The 18,411-nt window shown below is 38.1% G+C and overlaps 1 protein-coding gene across 3 annotated transcripts in view; it reads left to right on the top strand.

The window, feature by feature from the left end:
• Positions 1-18,411, top strand: part of LOC131427598 (potassium/sodium hyperpolarization-activated cyclic nucleotide-gated channel 2) — a 1,904,453-nt gene that overhangs the window by 1,360,493 nt on the left and 525,549 nt on the right. The window lies entirely within an intron of this gene.

Below are 18,411 nucleotides of genomic sequence, written 5' to 3'. Positions count from 1 at the left end.
GTAACCAAAAAAATTTCCTACGAATGTTCAAACTACTTACACTTGAAGGACTCACTGTTCACCATGTTCAAAATTGAATTTTTCACACCGGGAATACACGTACATAGTTTGATTCTTTGGTCAATTCAAGTAAACGAACTGATAACACACTATTCATTTTAGGGGATGTTCGCATAACATTCATTTTCGTCACGTGTAATATTCAATTTGACATTTGGAACTATTTTACGTGATTTTTCAAGTGATTCGAATGTGAATTTTTATTAGTGTGTCAAGATAATGAGCAAGCTTACTTGTGGTTCTAAAGAATTGGATCAAAAGTCGCACTGTTTCGTAAAAACCATACCTACCCAAAATTGAATACAACGGGTATTACGACATTTTGGGTAAATATACTTTTCGAAAAATTTGAGTTGATATTACTCCCTTTTGTAAATTAGTATAAAGTACCAAAGACATTGAAAATCTACAGGGTCCGCCATCTAACATTTATTTTTGAACTAGCGATTATTTCGACATTGGTAACCTCAATGTCACTTCTGATTTGACAGAAACTTAGTTGTATCCTTCCGCTGAACGAAAATGGTTTGCATGTTTAAAAAAAAGTTACATTACATTATTCATGCTTCACATTGTATTTATATGTTTAAAAGTAAACAAGCATTTTAATGTATTTTTCTTACCAACTAGAGCCTGATACGGCTCGATATCTAAAACACTTTATTTTTTCCATACTGAATTTTGGTAAAATTTTTACTACTCATTCGGGTCGGGTACGGGTACAGGTAATTTTTAATCGGGTACGGGTCGGGTACGGGTAACATTTTTTATTTTTTTTCGGGTACGGGTCGGGTACGGGTAATTTTTTTGTATTATTGATCGGGTACGGGTCGGGTACGGGTAATTTTTTAAATATTTAATCGGGTACGGGTCGGGTACGGGTAATTTTTTTTGCTGATCACTCGGGTACGGGTCGGGTTCGGGTATAAGAATTTCGTTACCCGACCATCTCTAGTCCAAATGTATCAAATGTCAAGGGCCTCATAAGGATAATCTTTGCGATAAAGATGTTGAAAAATGTGTTTATTGTGGGGAAAGTCCTCATGACGATCTTTCAGTGTGCGCTGCATTTAAGCTGCGTAAAGACAAAATGAAGGTTTCTTTAAAAGCACGGTCTAAGCGCACATATGCAGAAATGCTCAAAGCGGTCATACATGTCTCCCCTTTGGAAACCGAAAACGGTTTTTCAAATCTTGCGGAGCCAGAGGAATCTGACTCTGGCGGAAATAGTGAAGATACCTCGTTTGTCACTCCTCAAGGGTCTGTTAAGAGGAGATTACCAAACCATAAAATTCCAAAAAAGACACCTAAAATTACACCTTCAAAAAAAGATCCCCGTGTTAAAGCTAAAAAGCCAAATTTAAAACCAAAAACTGTGCCTCCTGGTTTGTCAAATTCACAAACCAATCCAGGAACTAACTTAAGAAAAGACAATAATCCAGTGGGCTCCATTTCACATTCACCAACAGGATTACTGAAATTTTCGGAAATTGTAGAATGGATTTTCGCTGCATTCAATATTTCTGAACCTCTAAAGACCGTCATAACAGCATTCCTTCCAATAGCTAGAACTTTTTTGAAACAGTTATCAGCTCAATGGCCAGCTCTTTCAGGTTTTGTATCATTTGATGGATAATTTATCATCCTCCGCGAATGATTCAATCACTGTCCTGCAGTGGAATTGTCGAAGCATCATGCCAAAACTTGATTCATTTAAAGTTTTGTTGCATAGTCAAAAATGTGATGTATTTGCTTTGTGCGAAACATGGCTAACATCAAAAATAGACTTAAATTTTAATGACTTTAACATTATACGTCTCGATAGAGACTCCCCGTATGGTGGAGTGCTTTTAGGAATTAAGAAATGTTATTGCTTTTATAGATTAAACATTCCTACGACTTCTAGTATAGAAGTTGTTGCTTGTCAAATAAACATTAAAGGAAAGGACATTTGCATTGCTTCGGTATATATTCCTCCAAGAGCTCAAGTTGGACAACGACAGCTCAATGAAATTGTCGAAGCCCTTCCTGCTCCACGTTTGATTTTAGGAGATTTCAATTCGCACGGAATGATGTGGGGTTCCGTTTACAATGATAGCAGATCATCTCTAATATATAATATTTGCGACAATTTTAGCATGACGGTACTAAATATGGGTAGCATGACACGGATCCCAAGACCTCCTGCACGTCCAAGTGCATTAGATTTATCTCTTCGTTCGACTTCAATTCGACTAGATTGCACCTGGAAAGTATTTCCTGATTTACATGGTAGCGATCATTTACCAATCATCATCTCAATTCGCAGTAACAAAGGCATTGCTAATTCAGTTAATATTCCATATGATTTGACAAAAAATATTGACTGGATTAAATACCAAAGTAATATTTCAAGTGTCTTAACTTCAATGGAAGACCTCCCCCCACTTGAAGAATATGACTTCCTCGTTTGTTCGATTCTGGAGGCCGCAGAACAAGCCCAAACCAAACGATTTCTTGGTCCATCGTCTAACAGAAGGCCTCCAAACCCTTGGTGGGACAATGAGTGCTCAGATGCTAAGCATGCGAAACAAAATGCTTTCAAGACGTTTTTAAAACGAAGAGGAGGAACTCCTCAGAATTTTGAAAATTTCTTGACTTTAGAAACCAAGTACAAGAGCATACTTCGGGCCAAGAAATGTAGCTATTGGAGACATTTTGTCGAAGGTTTGTCAAGAGAAACCTCAATGAGCACTCTTTGGAATACGGCCAGACGAATAAGGAATCGTAACGTAGGAAATGAGAGTGAGGAATACTCGAACCGATGGATATTTGATTTTGCGAGGAAAGTTTGTCCAGATTCTGTTCCTACGCATAGCATTATAAGGGAATCTTTTCCAAGAAATGGTTCCATTGATAGCCCCTTTTCAATGATGGATTTTTCCATAGCACTCATGTCTTGTAACAATAACGCTCCTGGGTTGGACAGAATTAAATTCAACTTGGTGAAGAATCTGCCCGACCTCGCAAAAAGACGTTTGTTGGAATTGTTTAACAAGTTTCTTGAGCAAAATATTGTTCCACCTGACTGGAGGCAAGTGAAAGTTATCGCCATTTAAAAGCCGGGGAAACCAGCTTCCAATCACAACTCATATAGACCCATTGCGATGTTGTCCTGCATCAGAAAATTGTTCGAAAAAATTATTCTACGACGTCTCGACACTTGGGTCGAGACGAACGGTTTGTTGTCAGATACTCAGTTTGGCTTCCGTAGAAATAAAGGGACGAATGATTGCCTTGCATTACTTTCGTCTGACGTCCAAATTGCCTTCGCTCAAAAGCAACAAATGGCATCTGTATTTTTAGACATTAAAGGAGCATTTGATTCAGTTTCCATTGATGTTCTTTCAGACAAGCTTCACCAACATGGACTTCCACCGGTTATAAATAATTATTTGCACAACCTTTTGTCAGAGATACGCATGCATTTTTCACATGGCGATTTAGCAACATTCAGAATTAGCTACATGGGTCTCCCGCAAGGCTCATGCCTCAGCCCGCTCCTCTATAATTTTTACGTGAATGACATTGACAGCTGTCTTGTAACCCCATGTACACTAAGACAATTGGCAGATGATGGCGTGGTTTCAGTTACTGGACCCAAAGCTATTGATCTGCAAAATCCATTGCAAGATACCTTAGATAACTTGTCCGTTTGGGCTGTTCATCTTGGTATCGAATTCTCTGCGGAGAAAACAGAGTTAGTCGTCTTTTCAAGAAAGCATGATCCCGCGCAACTTCAGCTCCATATGATGGGAAGAATGATCCAACAGGTTTTGACTTTCAAATACCTTGGGGTGTGGTTTGATTCCAAATGCACGTGGGGAGGACACATTAGGTATCTGATAACGAAATGCCAACAAAGAGTAAATTTTCTTCGAACAATAACAGGATCTTGGTGGGGTGCTCATCCGGAAGATCTAATAAAATTGTATCAAACAACGATACTTTCAGTGATGAAATATGGATGCGTTTGTTTTCGTTCCGCTGCAAACTCTCATATTATCAAACTGGAGCGAATTCACTATCGTTGTTTGCGAATTGCTTTAGGGTGTATGCATTCGACACATACAATGAGTCTTGAAGTTCTGGCGGGAGTTCTTCCATTGAAAGATCGTTTTTGGGAGCTTTCATCGCGACTGCTAATAAGATGTGAGGTACTGAATCCCCTGGTTATTAATAACTTCGAAAGGCTAGTTGAGCTTCAATCTCAAACAAGATTCATGACAGTATATTTTAACCATATGTCACAGGAAATCAACCCTTCAAGATATATTCCTATCCGTGTCAGCCTCCTGAATGTCCCTGACTCAACTTTATTTTTCGACACATCCATGCAGCGCGAAGTGCGTGGAATCCCGGAACACCTACGCTCGATGGAAATCCCAAAAATATTTACAAGTAAGTTCAGGCATATTGACTCTGAGAAAATATTTTACACGGACGGATCACGAATTGAAGAGGCTACTGGGTTTGGTATATTCAACAATAATGTTTCGGTCTCATTTAAGCTTCAAGAACCTGCATCTGTTTATATAGCAGAGTTAGCAGCAGTTCATTATAGTTTGAGTGTAATCGTCACATTACCTCCAAACCATTATTTTCTTTTCACAGATAGTCTGAGTGCAATTGAAGCTATTCGCTCAAACGCTGCTTGTAAAAATGAACCTTTTTTCTTGGGCAAAATAAAACAGTGCCTTAACGTCATATTGAATAATAATTATCAAATCACAATAGTTTGGGTTCCGGCTCATTGCTCCATTCCAGGCAATGAAAGAGCTGATATTTTAGCCAAACGTGGTGCTATTGAGGGTGAAATTTATGAGAGACCGATTGCTTTCAACGAATTCTATAGCGCGTCTCGCCAAAGAACACTTGCCAGCTGGCAAGCTTCTTGGGATAAAGATGATCTGGGTCGGTGGATGCACTCAATTATTCCTAAAATATCGACAAAGGCATGGTTCAGGGGACTGGATGTGAGTAGAGAATTCATTCGTGTGATGTCCAGACTCATGTACAATCACTACACGTTAGATGCACATCTCCTTCGAATTGGACTTTCCGAGACTAATCATTGTGCTTGCGGCGAAGGTTACCGCGATATTGACCATGTTGTTTGGACATGCGTGGAGTTTCGTGATGTCAGATCTCAACTAATAAATTCCTTGCGTACCCAAGGTAGACTATCCAATGTCCCAGTTCGCGACATTCTTGCTTGTCGTGACCTTCCATACATGAAACTTCTTTATCATTTCATTAAATCCATTGGAGTTCCAATTTAAATTTTATTTTATGTTATGTTTTTATGTTAGAGTTCAACCAATAGCCAACTATAGGATATTGAATATAAGTGGTGAACTGATACAAACAATCCTGAAATAGTTATAAGATCATGTACAAAATAAATGTATTTTATTTAATGTAATTTAAAATAGCAACTCGCTTGATAAAAACAGTGTTTAGATTAACTAATGGGTACCAACATACTAATATGATATTCGAAATGTATTAGGTTTAAACTACTATGTATTGGGATGCCACGGCGAAGAAAAACTTATGTATATTGCCTATGAAATAAACGTATTTATGAAAAAAAAAATAAAGTATTATTTGATTATTTCAATTATTCCAATTGATTTTCAATTTTGAGTAAATCTTCATTTTCATTATCCCGTTGCCATTTTTATAGTAGATCAAAGAAAATTGAGAAATCGTCTTGTTTTTCATCGATTTATAGTTAGATTTTCTAGTACAAAATAAACTTGGCTATATTTTTGTTTTAAAATGTTGACTGTTTCGATTTTCTTCTAGCTTGTTAATAATTCTAAATGAATACAATGAATACAAATTGAATTTGTGAATTAGTGTACGGAAACCTTCTTATAAGAAAACGGATTTGGTTTTGAAGACAACGATGCCTGGATTGTGGTTTATTTCGAGTATTTCTATGTAAGAGGGACTGATGAAATCACACCACGAAAGAATGATGCAACAATAAATTAAAGTAACGCTGGGTGTCATATTCCAGCTGTAAAGAAATATTGAATTGAAGAAAAATAATGGGAGTTTAAATTATGGTTATTTAAAATATTTCGTTTTCGTTTCAATTTAGTTTTGTGGATTTTTCTTCCGCTCTCGTGAATTATGTTAGTTTCCCTATTTTCTGTTACTTTTAGTTCCTAATATCGAGGTTGGTGCTTCAAATTATTGCGTTTTCTCTCGAAGATCGTGTCATTTAAGGAGAAATGTTCAGGCTCTTCTCTGTTCTTGTTGAGTTTTTCTAAATCTTTGAGCTTCTTTTGTTCATATTTTTCAGAAAAGATTCTGTAGAATGTCTCTTTTTGCCTTTCTCATATAGAAAGGTTATGCAATCACTGTGAAAACCGATTTTCAGACCGAGGCCCGGAGGGCAGAGTGTCATATACCATTCGACTCAGTTCGTCGAGTACGCAAAATGTCTGTGTGTGTATGTGTGTGTGTGTATGTGTGTGTGTGTATGTGTGTGTATGTGCGTTTGTGTGTATGTAACGTTTTTTTGCACTAACTTTTCTCGGAGATGGCTGAACCGATTTTCACAAACTTAGATTCAAATGAAAGGTCTCATGGTCCCATACAAAATCCCTGAATATTATTTGGATTCGACTTCCGGTTCCGGAATTATGGGGTAAAATGTGCAAAAAATTGTGAAAATAAGTGCACTAACTTTTCTCGGAGATGGCTGAACCGATTTTCACAAATTAAGATATAAATGAAAGGTCTTGTGGTCCCATAAAAAATCCTGAATATTATTTGGATCCGACTTATGTTTCCGGAGTTATGGGGTAAAATGTGCAAAAAATCAAAATATGTGTTCTAACTTTTCTCATAGATGGCGCGACCGATTTTCACAAAATTAGATTCAAATGAAAGGTCTCATGGTCTCATACAAAATTCCTGAATATTATTTGGATCCGACTTCCGGTTCCGGAGTTATAAGGTAAAATGTGCAAAAAATTGTGAAAATAAGTGCACTAACTTTTCTCGGAGATGGCTACACCGATTTTCCCAAACTATGATTCAAATGAAAGGTCTTGTGATCCCATACAAAATTCCTGAATATTATTTGGATTCGACTTCCGGTTCCGGAATTCTGGGGTAAAATGTGCAAAAAATAGTGAAAATAAGTGCACTAACTTTTCTCAGAGATCCGATTTTCACAAACTTAGGTTCAAATGAAAGGTCTTGAGGTCCTGGATATTATTTGGATCCTTCCTGGATATTACTTGGATCCGACTTCCGGTTCGGGAGTTATGGGGTAAAATATGCAGAAAAAAGAAAATATGTATTCTAACTTTTCTCATAGATGGCGCGACCGATTTTCACAAACTTAGATTCAAATGAAAAGTCTTGCGGTCCCATACAAAATTCCTGAATATTATTTGGATCCGACTTCCGGTCCCGGAATTATGGGGTAAAATGTGCAAAAAATTGTGAAAATAAGTGCACTAACTTTTCTCAGAGATGACTGAACCTATTTTTACAAACTTAGGTTCAAATGAAAGGCCTTCAGGTCCCATAAAAAATTTCAGAATATTATTTAGATCCGACTTCCGGTTCGGGAGTTATGGGGTAAAATGTGCAAAAAAAGAAAATATGTATTCTAACTTTTCTCATAGATGGCACGACCGATTTTCACAAACTTAGATTCAAATGACAGGTCCTGTGGTCCCATACGTAATTCCTGAATTTCATGCGGATCCGACTTCCGGATCCGGAAATATAGGGTAAAGTGTGTTAAAAATTGTATACCATCACTGAAAATGGGGAAAAACCTTAAAAATTTTCTGAATCGACCTCAAATCTTTTCCAATTGATAGTTTTTATCAGTAAACGGTCAAACAAACCGATTTCGGTTATTCTTTCAAGAATCCCAGTATTATATATGAAAGTATGTTTGATATGAGAAAGGCATCATTACACCACTAGGTGGATTAAAACAGGTTTGTCTAATTCTTTCCTCTAAATCTTCGGGTACCGTTTCCTCATTTGTATAGTCAAAAAATAGTTCTTTAGGGGTTAATTTTGTTTGCGAGTGTATCGATTCATTATAAATGGAGACTGCCAAATTAATTTTTGCTGTTTCCGTCAAATCTTTGTTGTTTTCGCTAATACTCGAAATGTTATGTAGTTCTTTCAACGTTCTGTGAACAATTTCAACCGTTCCGTTGAAAGAGGACTGTCCAACACTTATATAATGGTACTCAAGATCATTTTCATCAAGGAACACTTTTATTGTTGTTGAAGTGAATGATGCTTCTTGGTCCATGACGAGAAGGAAAGGTTTTCTTATGTTTGAAAGGAAGTGAGTTATAGCTTCAAGTATGTGTATAGCGTTGTGCGTCCTTAAAGGGATCGCCATTGTTAGTCTTGAAAACTTATAGCTTAAAGTTAGATAATGTTTGTCATTGATGGTGAAAATGTCCATATGTATCAATTTGCAACGGTTTTTTAGGTGTTGCTATTAATTTATATTGTTGTTTATACGGGCCCGTACCCAGGATTTCGTTTCGGGAGGGGCCCAAAGATAAAAAAATAATGTTACTGAAGATTGCTTATGTAGCTTATTCTCGGTGTGCCTTTTACGAGTGTTTTTAACGTACACTTTAAACTTCTCCACTGGAACTGTTATTGTATTACATTATTGTCTGAGACTTTCTAAATAATTATATATCTTTTTCTGATTTCGGGAGGGGCCCAGACTCCTTGGGCCCCCCCTCTGGGTACGTAACTGTGGGATTAAGTTTTGGTAATGCCTTTATGTTGCATTGTGTTGTCTTTGGGTTATTGGGTCTTGTTCAAGTTCGTCAATTATGTTTCTAGCAATTGTTGCGTCCAGAATATTTGAAGTGTCTTCGTTCTAGAAAAATAGTTCTTGTATATTGTTTGCAAACACAGTATCTTTTCGCTACAATAAATGCCGGTAGTGCACTTATTTGTGGCGTATTCCTTCAAAATGTTGATCAATGAGGCGGTACCGAAATTGGTCTATTTGATAATAGTTCTGTGATAGTTTCTAAATAAGGTTAGAGATTCTTGGCTATCCTCGTTCGCTCCTTGCAGAAATCTGAAATCGTTTAGAGGCCTAAGTGTTGATGGGATAAGGTCGCTATCGTCGATATCCGCATAGTGTTGTGTCATGTCGTCACTGGAGAAGAAGAATGCGTTTACTTCTGTTTACTGTTCTGTTTAAGGTTCGATACAAGAAAGTGCGTCCGCATTTGTGTTTAATGTTCCTTTTTGCCTTTCTCATATATAAAGGTTATGCAATCATTTGAAAAAACCGACTAGTAAAAATTGACAGATACCATTCCACTCAGTTCATCGAGTTAAGCAATGTCTGTGTGTGTGTATGTGTACGTGTGTATATGTGTCACTAGGTTTTCTCAGAGATGGAAAAATTATTGACAAACTTAGATTCAAATATGAGGTCTCACGGTTCTATACGGAAATCCTGAATTTCATCCGGATTCGACTTCCGGTTCCGGAGTTATAGGGTAAAGTGTGTTCAATATTGTCGTCACTTAAACTGGTGAAACAAAACACGTAAAAATATGTCTAAACTGGTCTCAAAACTACAAAAATCGATAGCCATTATCAGTAGGCAACTAAACAAACCGATTCCGGCTATCCTGGTTCCCGGTCTCCGGTTCCGGAAGCCCCGGAAATACAGGTCATATATTTCAAAATGGACCTCCCTTACTTTTCTGAGCGATGGTTTGACCGGTTTCCATTAACCTAGATTAAAATGAAAGGTCTCACGGTCCCATACAGAATTTCTGAATTTCATCTGGATCCGACTTCCGGTTTCGGAGTTGTAGGGTAAAGTGTGTTCAATGTTGTACACCGTCTCTTAAACCAGCGAAACAAAGCACGTGAAAAAATGTTCAAACTGGTCTCAAAAACAAATCGGTAGTCATTATCAGTAGGCAACTAAAAAACCGATTCCGGCTGTCCTGGTTTTCAGTTTCCGGTTCCATAAGTACCGGAAATAGTGGTTATATATTCCAAAATCGACCTCACTCACTTTCCTCAGCGATGGTTTGACCGATTTCCACAAACTTAGATTGAAATGAAAGGTCTCATGGTTCCATCTGAGTTTCATGGAATATCTGAGTTTCATCCGGATCTGTCATCCGGTTCGGAAGTTATGGGGTGTGTTAAATATTGTACACCGTCACTTAAATTGGCGTAACAAAAACCGTAAAAAATGTTGTAAACTGGACGCAAAACCGTTATTTAAAATCTTAGGGTCAACTGAAAGGTCTTATGGTCCCACTAAAAATTACTGCATATTTTACAAGATACAAGAGAAATTTAAATCGTCCTTTAGAGTATGATGGAAAAATCGTATAAAATCTTCAAAATTTGAATAAAAACTAGTAAAGTTTGTACGTCATGTTAGTTGGTGGCCATGCGAACTGACTTCGATTATATCGGTGTTCGGGTGCATATAATGGTGAACCCATCTCGTTTTCTTATGTATGGCCTACGCGAGCAAAGCACTGTTTCATTCAGATTTTTGAATAAAACCAAGAGATTGTTTGTGCATTAACTAGTATAACATACAATATAAAACCGTGCTTTGATTGCGTTGGTCATCCTCAAGAAAATGAAGTGGGTTCACTATTATATGCACCTGAACACCGATATAATCGAAGTCAGTTCGCATGGCCACCAACTAACATGACGTACAAACTTCACTAGTTTTTATTCAAATTTTGAAGATTTTATACGATTTTTCCATCATACTCTAAAGGACGATTTAAATTTCTCTTGTATCTTGTAAAATATGCAGTAATTTTTGGTGGGACCATAAGACCTTTCAGTTGACCCTAAGATTTTGAATAACGGTTTTGCGTCCAGTTTACAACATTTTTTACGGTTTTTGTTTCGCCAATTTAAGTGACGTTGTACAATATTTAACACACTCCATAACTTCCGAACCGGATGACAGATCCGGTTGAAACTCAGATATTCCATGAAAGAGAGTATAGTTTATAACATTTTTTACGGATTTTGTTCCGCCAGTTTAAATGACGGCGTACAATATTGAACACACTTCACCCTATAACTCTGGAACCGGAACTGTGATCCGGATGAAATTCAGGAATTCCGTATGGGACCGAAAGACCTTTCATTTGAATCTAAGTTTGTGGAAATCGGTCAAACCGTCGCTGAGAAGAGTGAGTGATATCCATTTTGGTATATACGACCACTATTTCCAGTACTTCCGGAACCGGATACCGGGAACCAGGATACCCGGAATCGGTTTGTTTAGTTGCCTTATGATCGTGACTATCGATTTGTGTTGTTTTGAGACCAGTTTAGAAATTTTTTTAAGTTTTTTGTTTCGCCGGTTTAAGTGACGGTGTACAGTATTGAACACACTTTACCCTATAACTCCGGAACCGAAACTCTGATCCAGATGAAATTCAGGAATTCCGTAAAGGACCGGGAGACCTTTCATTTGAATCTAAGTTTGTGGAAATCGGTCGAACTGTCGCTGAGAAACGTGAGTGAGATCCATGTTGATATATATGACCACTATTTCCGGTACTTCCGGAACCGGAAACCGGGAACCAGGATAGCCGGAATCGGTTTGCTTAGTTGCCTACTGTTCACGACTATCGATTTGTGTTTTTTTGAGACCAGTTTAGAAATTTTTTTACGTTGTTTGTTTCGCCGGTTTAAGTGACGGTGTACAATATTGAACACATTTTACCATGTAACTCCGGAACCGGAAGTTTGATCCGGATGAAATTCAGGAATTCCGTGTGGGACCGGAAGACCTTTTATTTGAATCCTACTGATCATGACTATCGATTTGTGTTGCTTTGAGACCAGTTTAGAATTTTTTTTACGTTTTTTGTTTCGCCGGTTTAAGTGACGGTGTACAATATTGAACACATTTTACAATATAAATCCGGAATCGGCACACTGATCCGGATGAAACTCAGGAATACCATATGGGACCGGAAGACCTTTCATTTGAATCTAAGTTTGTGGAAATCGGTCGCTGAGAAAAGTGAGTGAGATCCATTTTGGTATATATGACCACTATTTCCGGTACTTCCGGAACCGGATACTAGGAACCAGGATAGCCGGAATCGGTTTGTTTAGTTGCCTACTGATCGTGACTATCGATTTGTGTTGTTTTGAGACAAGTTTAGAAAATTTTTTACGTGTTTTGTTTCGCCGGTTTAAGTGACGCTGTACAATATTGAACACACTTTACCCTATAACTCCGGAACCGGAAATCTGATCCGGATGAAATTCAGGAATTCCATATGGGACCGGAAGACCTTTCATTTGAATCTAAGTTCGTGGGAATCGGTCAATCCGTCGCTGAGAAAAGTGAGTGCGATTCATTTTGGGATATATGACCACTATTTCCGGTACTTCCGGAACCGGATACCAGGAACCAGGATAGCCGGAATCGATTTGTTTAGTTGCCTACTGATCGTGACTATCGATTTGTGTTGTTTTGAGACCTGTCTAGAAATGTTTTACGTGTTTTGTTTTGCCGGTTTAAGTGACGGTGTGCAATATTGAACACACTTTACCCTATAACTCCGGAACCGGAACTCTGATCCGGATGAAATTCAGGAATTCCGTATGGGACCGGAAGACCTTTTATTTGAATTAAGTTTGTGGAAATCGGTCAAGTCGTCGCTGAGAAAAGTGAGTGAGATCCATATTGGTATATACGACCACTATTTCCGGTACTTCCGGAACCGGATACCGGGAACCAGGATAGCCGGAATCGGTTTGTTTTGTTGCCTACTGATAATGACTATCGATATGTGTAGGTTTGAGACCAGTTTATAAATTTTTTTACGTTTTTTGTTTCGCCGGTTTAAATGACGGTGTACAATATTGAACACACTTTACCCTATAATTCCGGAACCGGAAGTCGGATCCGGATGAAATTCAGGAATTCCGTATGGGACCACGAGACCTTTCATTTGAATCTAAATTTGTCAAAATCGGTTCAGCCATCTCCGAGAAAACCTTGTGAGATTATTTGACACATATACACACACGCACACACATACATACACACACACACAGACATTGCTCAACTCGACGAACTGAGTCGAATGGTATATGACATGTGGCCCTCCGGGCAAATTTTCACTACTCGGTTTTTCAAGTGATTGCATAACCTTTCTATATGAGAAAGGCAAAACACGTAAAAAATTTTCTAAACAGGTCTCAATACTTCACAAATCGATAGTCATTATCAGTAGGCAACTAAACAAACCGATTCCGGCTATCCTGGTTCCCGGTATCCGGTTCCGGAAGTACCGGAAATAGTAGTCATGTATACCAAAATGGATCTCACTCACTTTTCTCAGCGATGGTTTGACCGATTTCCACAAACTTAGATTCAAATGAAAGGTCTTGTGGTCCCATACAGAATTCCTGAGTTTCATCCGCATCCGACTTCCGGTTCCGGAATTATAGGGTAAAGTGTGTTCAATATTGTACACCGTCATTTAAACCGGCGAAACAAAAAACGTAAAAAAAATTATAAACTGGTCTCAAACCTACACATATCGATAGTCATTATCAGTAGGCAACAAAACAAACCGATTCCGGCTATCCTGGTCCCCGGTATCCGGTTCCGGAAGTACCGGAAGTACCAAAATGGATCTCACTCACTTTTCTCAGCTATGGTTCGATTGATTTTCACAAACTTAGATTCAAATGAAAGGTCTCGTGGTCCCGTACGGAATTCCTGAATATCATCCGGATCCGACTTCCGGTTCCGAAATTATAGGGTAAAGTGTGTTCAATATTGTACACCGTCACTTAAACCGGCAAAACAAAACACGTAAAAAATTTTCTTAACCGGTCTCAAAACTTCACAAATCGATAGTCATTATCAGTAGGCAACTAAACAAACCGATTCCGGCTATCCTGGTTTCCGGTATCCGGTTCCGGAAGTACCGGAAATAGTGGTCATATATAAAAAAAATGGATCTCACTCACTTTTCTCAGCGATGGTTTGACCGATTTCCACAATCTTAGATTCAAATGAAAGGTCTCGTGGTCCCGTACGGAATTCCTGAATATCATCCGGATCCGACTTCCGTTTCCTTAGTTATAGGGTAAAGTGTGCTCAATATTATACACCGTCATTTAAACCGGCGAAACAAAAAACGTAAAAAAATTTTTAAACTGGTCTCAAAACCTGGTTCTGTATGTTATGCACAAACAATCTCTTGGTTTGTTTCAAAAATCGAAGAGAAAAATGTTGAATGGAATTCCACAATATTATATGTACATGAGAAAGGCATCATTACACCACTAGGTGGATTAAAACAGGTTTGATTATATATATTTTTGTGAGACTTATTAAGTCACTGTGTTCGGTATGATGTTGATGGATTTTAGTTTGTTTAAGAGTTAGAAATAATGAGCAGTCTAAAACGTTTGAGCCTCGCGCGCGAAGCAGGTAGTGACTATTTGGAAAGCGGATAGGGCTTTCCGAAGAGTCTTAGCATTCAGTGTTTTAAGTTTGCTCTAGACCTTGATCGAAAGGATTCATTAGTAATTTAAGGAATAGATTTGGAAACTAATTGGGATCGACAGTTGTTGCTGGAATTGGGCTTGGCTCTACTTATCCGCAGTTACGTTACTTCATCGTAGCTAATGTTTGTAGCGATGAACTGGTCCGGCGGGAGGGGCCAGGTGAATTACAGTCTGATACTGGTAGAGATATCGGGTTCATTACCTGATGTGATCAAGGATCATCCCGGGTTGGGAATTTTCTTGATTAATTCTGGATAGTAAATCCGAAATTTTTGAATGTTATTTGTGGTCAGCCGTTCTTTCGAAGAAGAATCAATACCTGCTAAATTGATCAGATCATTTTCTTTTGTCTACTGGTTAAGATATGTGCAAAATATTAATTATCATTTAGATAACTCGTTCTGCTCAAACCTTGGTAGGAGTATGAGATGGGACCATCATCTTCATCATCTATTTCAAAACGGGTTCCATATTTGTACGGTCTGATATGTTTTGTTTCCCAAACAATGGCTAACAATTCATTCTCAGTACCAGAACAGTTGCATTCTGCTTCATTCAAAGTTCTTGATGCGTATGCCATAGGCTGTTCTTTCTTGTTAAAATCAGGATATTTTAAATGGGGTCGGTTGTCAGTAATCGTTTACGATCATTGAAGCAGTTAATGAATTGTTCGTTATGAATAATTTTTTCATCCTTTTTTAAACATTTCGTTAAAGGTTTAGGTAGTTTCGCGAATTCGCGAATAAATTTCCTGTAATATCCAAGCAAACCTAAGAATCCTTTGATTTGAGTAGTGGTCTTTGGAATTGGCCAACCTAGAATTTTATTCAATTTTATTCGGATTTGGCCGAATGCCGTCTTGGGTTATTATATGGCCTAAAAACTCACATTATAACTGAAGGAACTCAAATTTGTCTAGCTGAATTTTTAGATTAGCTTGAGCGAGTGTTTGAAGAACTTTGTTTAAATTGTTGAGATGTTGCTGAAGTGAATTACCAAAGATTATGATGTCATCTACATAGACTACACAACACTTTCCGATTAAATTTCCAAGAATGTGATTCATTACGCGCTGGAAAGTTGCTGGCGCGTTTTTAAGACAGAAGGGCATGCGAATGAATTCAAAATGTCCTTGGTCCGTACTGAAAGCGGTTTTCGGCCTGTCCTTGGGATGGACTTGAATCTGGTGGAATCCAGATTTTAGATCTAAAGTAGTGAAGTAGGTATTACGACCAAGCCTATCGAGTAGTTCCTCGATTCGTGGAACTGGAAATTTGTTATCCACGATTTTATCATATAATCTGCGGTAATCTATGACAATGCGCATTTCATTTTTCGCTAGCATCAAGTTTTTTTGCAACGATCCAAATTGGAGATGTCCATGGTGAGATGGAATTCGGGATAATTCCATCTTCCAACATTTCGTTTACTTGCTTCTCGACTCCAGCTTTGTGAACCTGGAATATCGTCAACTGTTTCAATTCGATGTTGGATTGTGAAAGTGCAAGACAATTTTTCTGAATCTTTGTGAAGGATTTTGGAATATTTAAAAAGGGTTTTCAATAAAGCGGGTTTTTCCTCTGAGTCTTCGATGCTGACTTCTAATCATTGTTTCTAGTTCTTCGTAGGGTGTGTGAGATATTTGATGAAGGTGATTTAAGTTTATGTTTTTTAACTCTGCTACCTGTGTAGTGTTTCTGCCGTATGCGTCCAATGAAATGTCACAGTTTGGCCAAATTTCCTGATTGGATTACTGCATTATCTATTTTTCTATCATTAGGAAGGTAAACGTTGCCACTGTCTGGAGAAACGGGGAGTTTAATATTTCTAGTCGAACTTTCAGTCAGTGTGATCTGCGGTGGACCTAATTTCCTGATTTGCATGGCAAGTGTTTGTTATGGGAGAACTAATTTATTGCTCACGTCAATAAGTGCTTCTAAATCGGAGAGTGTTTCATAACTAATGATACCGTCGAAAAATGTATCATAATTTAAAAGGTAAAAATGAACTTTTTGTTTCAGATCAAAGAGGGTCGCAATAATTTTTTTATCAGCGGAATGTTGCCCTGAAGTGTTCGAGATTCGAATGGCTTTGCCTTTTCCTTGTTTTGATTTCGGGATCAGACAGAGAGTAATAAAATTTTTGTTTGAAAAACTCTCTACTAGTAATTTTGCGCCTTTGCCAAAGAGTTTAACTGTTACATAGGGTCCAGTTATTGCATACAGGTCAGCGCGTTGTGAGGAAAGGGAATTTGAAAATTTACACTTGATTCTTGCTTCTACTTCTTCTTCGGTGTCGCTTATATCCAATTCGTTGTTTTCCTGCTCGGCATCGTAATTGTAAATTCCGTTAGAGCGCAACGATGGGTCTATTTCCACCTGGTGTCGTTTTTTGCCAGCTGAACTATTGTGTCGAGTTGAAGATTGTGCTTCCGGGTATTTGTTGCATGATTTAATAAAAGCCTTAAAATTTTGTTGAAATTAGGTTGTTGCTCGAACGCTGCTTGGGTGTGTGTTTTAGTTTTCTCTGCATTTTGGAATCTACACAAGAATGCATAGGCATTCTCTAAATCAACCATCATTTAAGCATATCTGAAATATGGTTTACTGAGTCCATTTATAAGAGCAGCGAAACATTCTTGTCCTAGAATCTGGTTTATTGTTTGATTTCGCGTCGCTAGAGATTTCATGTTAACTATAATTTTTTCGTGTGTTTGTAATAAATATGTAAAGATTCGGTCATTTTCAATGACCAGAGTTGTGTCTGATAAGACGCAATGTTATTGCGATCATCAAGGGCACTGTGTAAGATGTCTCGAAGGTAGTAGGGTTTCCATTTACACATATCATGCAGTGTTGGTGATTGCCGAAAATTTCACAGAAGCTGCTATATTGCTATCTATATTGTATACAACATTTTCAATCCGGTAGAAGATGCTACAAGAACTCGAGTCTCTCAATGCATGAACCGCGAGAGAATTGTTCTACATTCCTTCGCTCCACTTCATGCTCTGAGTATTTCTCGGCCCTTGAAAAAATTACAGTCTGATAATGATCGTTGCTGTGTGGAATTTCCCAAGAGAGAATCGCAAGTTGACAATTATCGCAGAAAATCGAGTCGATGATTCAACTTGTTGATTCTCATACTAGGTAGCAATATTTCAAAACCTTTGTGTGGAGCATTCACATACATTTTCATAGACGCAACTTTTACAAAGATTACATGCACATAGTTGGAATAAGCGGCAATAGTAAAATGATTCTATCGCAATTATTAACTGCCTGTATAGAATCGGATCGCAAAACGAGAATAAGCGACCGTTTGTTGCTTCAGATAAGATCCCCACAGCGGCGTGCCAACCTTTGATTCTCAGAAATGTCATCGAGAGAAATTCGCTCTCGCACTGGTGTCGATTCTATGTTAAATGAGCCATGGCGGGTTTTGTTGTTGCGATGATTTCTAACTCTCTTTGATGGCACTGATTCAATCGTTGAAGAGTTGCCAGCGAACGTTCTTTGATACGATAAAAGCCATCCTTGCATATCATGTCTCGGGCTTTGCCTTCGGTTTTGTTCGGCATAAATTTAAAGCTCTTCTGGCTGTGTCTAGCCAATGAGTCAATTGTTTTTTATTCCCGTCGAATGATGAAATCATCCGAATTGGGTAAAAAATTCTAAAGATGCCAGTGCGGCGTTCCTCCATTATGGGGGCTTGCCGTTGTTGTTGTTGCAGTTG

This window comes from Malaya genurostris, chromosome 2, assembly GCF_030247185.1.
Source record: "Malaya genurostris strain Urasoe2022 chromosome 2, Malgen_1.1, whole genome shotgun sequence".
Lineage (NCBI taxonomy): Eukaryota > Metazoa > Arthropoda > Insecta > Diptera > Culicidae > Malaya > Malaya genurostris.
The sequence above is the reverse complement of the archived record's forward strand: the minus strand, read 5'-3'. Positions and strand labels throughout refer to the sequence as shown.